We start from the raw sequence: 7,505 nt of genomic DNA on the forward strand, positions 1-7,505 counted from the left end.
TGAGCTTGGCACTTTGATGAAATCACTCCTTTGCTTCTCATAATTTATGAGCTTCCCCATTCTCCTCTCTCCTGCTCCATCATCACCTTGCCCTCCCAGCAAGAGTGGGGGGTGGTATCGTGCCTTTAAATTACTCACTGGGGTTTATTGAGTATAATTTGTGAGGGAATTTATATGAACCCACAATATTGCGACTTATCCAAAATGATGAACAATAAAATTTTTCATTTCATCTGGTGGGCAGAAAGGACTGGGGTTGATCACACTGGAGGTAGCTCAGCAGATGCACTGGGGAAGAGCAAAGTCTTTGGAGCCAGATGACATGGGTTAGAACCACCATCAGGCCTCAGCTTCCTCACCTATAGGTTCAGGTGAGTAACCTTGAAGTTTCCTTTTAGCTCTCACACATTCTGATTCTACAGGTGGAAGGTGGTTCTTGGCACGTCGCTTCTTTTAGGGGGTAATTAGGAAAACCAACAGGATATATCTCAGAGATTCGGCGTTTGATTTTGGATGTGAGTGGATAACTCTTGGTGTTTTAAGGGAAAAGGAGAGAAGGCACAACAGTGGTAAAGACCACAGCACTCCTGATTCTTTTCTGCCAGGTTGGCACTGGATTGTGAGGACTTGGAAACCAGGGCCTGCCTTATTTAACTTGGAAATCGTGGCTCCTAGTAGAGAATCTGATACCTGGGCTTTCGATAAAAGCACCAAATGAACTCAGAGAATCTAAGGGTGTGCTATCCCCATACATGCAAGTGTCGAACAGTGCCAGACACACAGTAGGTGCTCAATGCATATTTGCTGAATTTCCAACAAATGGGCTAATTGACATTATTGGGATGTTAGAATTTTCCTTTGTCTATTCCAAGTTCAGTTAACATCTTTATTTTTATATCCTAGTGTTTTTCCTCACTAGAACTTCAGATGGGTCTTCTAAGAAACTGCTAGCTTTATGGCCTCTCTAGTGCTCAGTCTTGGAAAGAGTTTTGTTGTGGGAGAAACAGGCCAGAATTAGAAGATGGGGGCGAGGGGTGGGGGAGTGGCAAAGTGGCTGAGCTTGAGCTCCGAAGAGAGACCTGGTCTCTACATTTTAAAAGCACTGTGACCTTGGGCAGAATAGTCTCCTACTAAGCTACACTCTCTTTATGCGTACAATGTGGGGGGTACACCGAGGATTCAAAGGGGTCATCCATGTCGAGTGCTTAGTTCAGTGCTGGCAACACTGTAGTAAATATCAATAAATATTAGCTACAACTGATTTTTGTGTTAAAATTCAGATCGTGTCATGCCAATGTAACTACCGTCCTTTATGAAATTTATCGTAGTTTTAACTTAACCATTTCTTTAGCTTTTCAGCGTGTATTTTGAGATCCTTGCATTAAAAGAAAAAAATATTCCTCATTCTTATTAAATGGACCTCACTATTTTGGATGGAGAGTGCTGCTTGAATTTCTTGTTACTCTGAAATCCAGATTTTGCAATTCCCTGCTTTTAAGGAAAGAATGAGAATATAATGTATAAAAAGTGTCTGGTATCCCACCCCGCCCCCCATAAAATGAAAAATTTCCCTCCTGGCAATTGTCAGTTATGGCTTTGCCTAATGCAATTATAGTATAACACACTTCACGAAGGCTATCACTAGGGGCAGAATGCAAACCAGTCTGAAATATTCGAAAATCAAAATGAAGTCAATTCCCTTTTCTTCGATCCACTTGCAGAATACCCTGACAAGCTACGCACTGGAATATGCATCTTGGAACTATTTACCCCCTAAATATTAAAAAATGGAAATAAGCAATGGAGTTTGGAGTAACAGAGGATCCAAAATGATGGCCACCCAGCCCTTGCTCGTAAAATATGGCTCCCTTAATGACATTTCAGCCTTAAATCACTTCACTGCAGGCGAGTTTGCGGCCGAGGGGGTTGCACGAGAACATTCCTTCAGGACCATTTAAAAAGGCTGAATAAGCAAAGTACCCTGTGCGACAACACTCCGGATATCAAAGGGGCAGCTCAGGTACACATGTTATTGCCTGTGGCTCCAGGCCCAATAGCCTTTTCCTCGTAGAGATAGATTCCCTGGACGGAAAACAAATCTCTTTCCAAGTTAGAGAACTTTATCAGATTTATCTCGCATTGTCAGGTCAGCAGGCAGGAAATAAATGAAGTCTGCAGCATGATTCAAATTAGGAGAGAGAGAGCAATTTACAGCGCTCACTGGCTTCTCATAAACCTTATTAATGTTTGGCACGGGGTGCCAAGGAGCCATAAAGAACCGTCCTGCTGAACATTTATATCTGCTTAGTCTCTTATTATATGTCCTCCACACAGCTTAAATAATGGCTGCCAGAGCATCTTGTGAGCAGGAAATGAGAAAGTTACTCATGTTTTTGTCTCATAGTCAAATATTCTTTCCTATCTTTTTAAAGTTTCCCAATGGGAGGCAAAGTACTGTTTGTTTTTGTTGTTGTTTCATTTTTTCTTAAGCTGTTGCCTGTAATTTCCACTTTGTTTTAGATTTGTCTGAGCCCTAAAGTGGAATTAAGTTGCTTATTTATGCTCATGTCTTCTATTATTTTGGATTTGGGGAAATTCTTAATTCGGTCATGGCTGCATAGTTGCTTGAATTCACATTTCCTTTTGAATTCTAGCCCATGATGTTCTAATAATGTGAACATGTTATAAATAGTGCCAACTTATTTATTTATTAAAATATATTTTTTGTTGATTTCAGAGAGGAAGGGAGAGGGAGAGAGAGAGAAACCTCAATGATGAGAAAGAATCATTGATTGGATGCCTCCTGTACGCCCCCTACTGGGGATAGAGCCCGAAACCCAGGCATGTGCCCTGACTGAGAATCGAACTGTAACTTCCTACTTCATAGGTTGATGCTCAACCACTGAGCAACACTAACTTGGCCCAAATTATTTATTTGTTTGTTTGTTTTTATTTTTTGTTAATCAAAATGGATATTTTCCCATTGATTTTTGGAGAGAGTGGACGGGAAGGGGAAAGACACAGAGAGAAACATCAATGTGAGAGAGACACATGGATTGGTTGCCTCCTGCACTTGGATCAAGCCTGCAACCGAGGTACCTGCCCTTGATCAGAATCGAACCAGAGTCCCTTCAGTCCAAGGGCTGACACTCTATTCACTGAGCCACACCGACTAGGGCCCAACTTATTTATTTTTAAGTGTTAACTTTTCTTATTTCTTTAAGGTTCTCAATATGTTTGAGCTAAACAATTAATAGGTGACATTTGTCGAATATTTACTGTCAAATGGCAGGCACCTCCCATTTTTATTTTATTTAATCATCACAGCACTCTCATGAGGTAAGGGCTATTATCACCTTCATTTCCGAGATGAAAAAATCAGTTGCCCTGGGACACACTGCTACTAAAAAAAGAGCTTAGAATTTCATGCTAACAGCCAGAGTGCACTGCACTATGTACTCTCTTGCTAACATTAATTTATAGTTCATCGACCGTGATACCTTAAAAAGCATGGGTGTAACAGAAGATAGGAGGAGGATGAGAAGAAAGAAGGTTAAATGTAGAGGTGTTCGTTTAAGTCCTCACTTGAGGATATTTTTCCATTGACTTTTAGAGAGAGTGGAAGGGAGAGGGAAAGACAGAGAGAAATATCACATTGCACACGGCCTGGGCCAGGGAGGAGCCTGCAACCAAGGTATGTGCCCTTGACCAGAATGGAACCCAGAACCCTTCAGTCCACAGGCCAATGCTGTATCCACTGAGCCAAACTGGCTAGAGCTAAATGTAGAGTTTTACCAACACAAGAACTGAGGGAATCTTATACAATTGACTCTTGTTTAATTGAATTGGCTTTTCGGGTGTCTTGTTAATGGGAGTGATGTGGGTACACAGTCTAAGAACTAGGAAAGAAAAATCTTTTTCTATAGAGGATTACATATATATATATATATTTTGGTAATTTTTTATTTTTTGAAATAATTTTAGATTCTCAAAAAAGTTACAAAAAACATAAATATTCCTTCACCCAGACTTCCCCATTGGTTAACATTTTCCCACCTTTTAGAAAAACCATTTTGTCTCTCTATAGGTACTTATTATTATTTAAAGAACCATTGGGGAATAAGTTGCAGGCACAATGACATTTTACCCCTAAATACTTAGGTGTGCATTTTCTAAGAATGAGTAAATTCTTTTACATAGCCACATTATAATCATTATCTTCAGGAAATTAACACCGATTCAGTGCTAATATTGAATCTACAGATTTTATTTATATTTTACAAGTTGCCCCCATAAAAATATTTTGGGAGGGTGTGTTCAGGGACCACATGTTGCATTTAGATGTCTTGTCTCTTTGGTCTCTTTTGGTATGGAACAGTTTCTGTCTTTGTCTTTTTTTCCATTTGATATTTTTAAAAAGTGCAGATCAGCTATTTTGCAAACTGTTTTTCAGTTTGTCCGATGTTTCCTCATGGATTGAAGGTGTGCACTTTGGGCAGGACTAACACTGAGGCAATGCTCTCTTCTTCCCAGTGCATCACATCAGGGAGCTAATTTGTACCTGATGCTAATTTATCCCATTGCTGCTCATATTAACAGGTTTCTCTACTGTCGAGTTACAGTGTTCCAATGGACTATAGTTAAAATGTGACTTAGATACCAGTTTTCCGGGAATTTGGTTCAATGCAGGTCCATCACCCAAGCAGCTTTGAGGATTCTGAAAAAACTAGCTTCCTAACCTGTACGTGAGGACCACTCTGTGGGAAGTGGTGATTGAGCTAAGACCTTCCCTTAGGGGGAGTCAACCTTGGTCCCATCGTCATCACTAGAATCTCAAAGTTGTTATTCTGTTTGTATTTAGAAAAGTGTCTTGTTATTTGGTGAACCATTAGTGAGATAAGTAGAATATCAAACTATTTATATGTCAAAACTAGATATAACTTTTATCATAGATTCAGATTGTGAGTGAGTAGATCCATTTCTAGAGTAATTGCTCTCAGGGCAGGAATGGAGGGTGTGGTTGTGTTAGCTCTATGATATTGTTGGACTAGGAGGTAGATCATCTCATATCTAGTCTGGAGACCCAATCCCTGCAGTAGGATTGAGCCAAGTTGGAAGGGCTGGCATTGGAAACTGTCGCGTAGAACTCCCTCCACGTCCCACATGGAGTAGGGTTCAGTATCTGAAAGAGGGCCCGCACAACAAATGAGAGAGAAATGACACGAGATAATTTTGCAATATCGGGGGACCAGGCGGGCAAGTCCCGAAGGACTTCCACCTAAGCTCAGGCCACTCCGATCCTTTGTTGAGGTCGGGGTAGCCTTTAGGGTAAGGAGGTTTCAATGACACACAGATCAGCAGACAATTTCCAGGAATAGACAAAGTATCTGATTAGCTCATCAGTAGATAATTTCCAGAAATAAGCAGGGTATCTAATCAATAATCAACAAGGATCTACACAAGTATCTAAGGAATTAAGTGAACTAAGGTGGGGATGATGCTTTAGCTAGATTAACTGGGTGGTGTCTTAATTAACTGGGTGGTGCACAGCCCTAACCTTTGCTAGGACTTTCAAGGGCTACTAGCTTTTGGGGGGTCTCTGTCTAAACTCAGCTAGTGAAGACAATGAATGGACTCCGGCAGGAAACAGCATCTTTCCCTTGGGGTGGAGGAAGCTCAGTTTGACTGAACATTATTTCCTACAAAGGGGCAATAAGGGATAGCACTGTTTGTGAACACTTGGTGATTACATTAAATGATGGAGGAGGCATGTGTCCAGACATCAGGCAGCTGTATTCACCAGCATTCCAGCAGTGTGTGTGTGTGTGTGTGTGTGTGTGTGTGTGTGTGTGTGTGTGTGAGAGAGAGAGAGAGAGAGAGAGAGAGAGAGAGAGATATGGGGAAATGAGGATGGTTCATAAGTGGAGGAGGTGCAGAAAAAGAAGAAAATTAGAAGAGGAAAGATAGGTGAGAACCCAGTCATAAAGGGCTTTGGGCATTAAGCAGATGAACAGACAAGTACTCCAGCCCAGGGAACAAATCAGGAAATTACAGATTCAGAGTACAAGACCAAGTCTGGGCTGGTGCCAAGTGTGACATGAGAGTTTCCCATGAGTGAGGCTAGAGAACTAGTGAATCTTTTAGCCTAAAGTCTGGGTTGGTCTTAGAGCTTAAGGAGGAAATTTCCAGTAGTGGGAGAAGCAGGTCACAGGGTCTCTGATCCAAGGTGACCAGCTCTTGCTATTGAAGATCTGAAGTTCATTAATGAGCAATTATGCAATCAGTGTGAGCAGTTAATACTCGCCTCACCCAAGCTTCAGTCCCTTACGGTTGCATCATCATTATTTCTCCTCCTCCTCCTCCTCCTACTCCTCCTCCTCTTCCTCCTTTTTCTTCTTCTTCTTCTTCGCATTTTATGAAGGTTTCTCTCTTTCAAGGTTTTTCTGCAATCATAGATCATGGTGCAATGCTGTTGTGGCTGAGAAACACATAGCATGATGTAGTCAAGGCCCCATACCCTTCCAAGAAATATCTTACGATTGAGAAATATGGGTTCCTTTCCATTCCTCTGAGTTGGGTGAAAGTGGAAGGAGAGAATCAGAATGTTCAAAGAAGTATGCATTGTTAAAGAACTGTGCCAGAATAAAATTATTTTAGAAAGTAATTGCTTTTAAAAAGCATCACCCATTCCTACCCTCTATAATTCTGTTCCCTTTCAGCTTCTTTTATTTTAACTCTTTTCTTCTCCCATGACATTTCCTATGCATTTAATTTAAACAATGTTCCTAGAGAGCATAGCAGTGAGGTGCTCTATGAACAAGCCCTGGGGCAGAATGGGAACCCTGGTTACAGAAACCATAGGAACACGTGTGTGGACTTGTGCATAAGCGTGTGTATAAAGCTGTCTGGGGTCAAAGCTTTGCAGAGCTTATCCAGTTGGGAACATGAAGTGTTTTCTTGTGATCGCATTCCTATTTGAGTCTATTGTTTTTGTGGTCATGATTTAACACTTGTTGCATGTCTATAGTCCTCTGGACAGACCCTGGAATTAGATGTCAACTCTGCTTACTGGATTTATGCTTGAACTTAGATAGCAAAGCCATAAAAGAGAAAAGGATGATACTTACAAAACAGAATTAGTGAATAATGCATTCCCAGAAAAGGTAGGGAAGGAGAAATAAGTTTGACCTAGGCAGTTGGAAATGAAGAAAGTGTGAGAAGACTTAAATGTCTAGCTTAGGGATGGTTTATAGCTATTTCCAAGAATCCTGGGAGGGACCCTGGAGGCTGCATGATCTAACACTTTAATCTTCCTCTCCCACAGCTCAGACCCATGGGAGGAGTCATGGTGAGGAGACTCCCTGTGTTGGATAATAGCAAGCTGCCCTCCCCATAGGCTGACTTTCAGGTAGAAATCTCACTCTCTACACACATTACCAGTGCGACTAACAATCAAGTCCAAAAGCTTCAAGGGAAACCCTGAGGGGATTTTTTTAAGGATATAA

This window comes from Myotis yumanensis, unplaced genomic scaffold (genome assembly GCF_028538775.1).
Source record: "Myotis yumanensis isolate MYYU_CA2020_CCGP unplaced genomic scaffold, mMyoYum1.0.hap1 SCAF_6, whole genome shotgun sequence".
NCBI classification, from domain to species: domain Eukaryota; kingdom Metazoa; phylum Chordata; class Mammalia; order Chiroptera; family Vespertilionidae; genus Myotis; species Myotis yumanensis.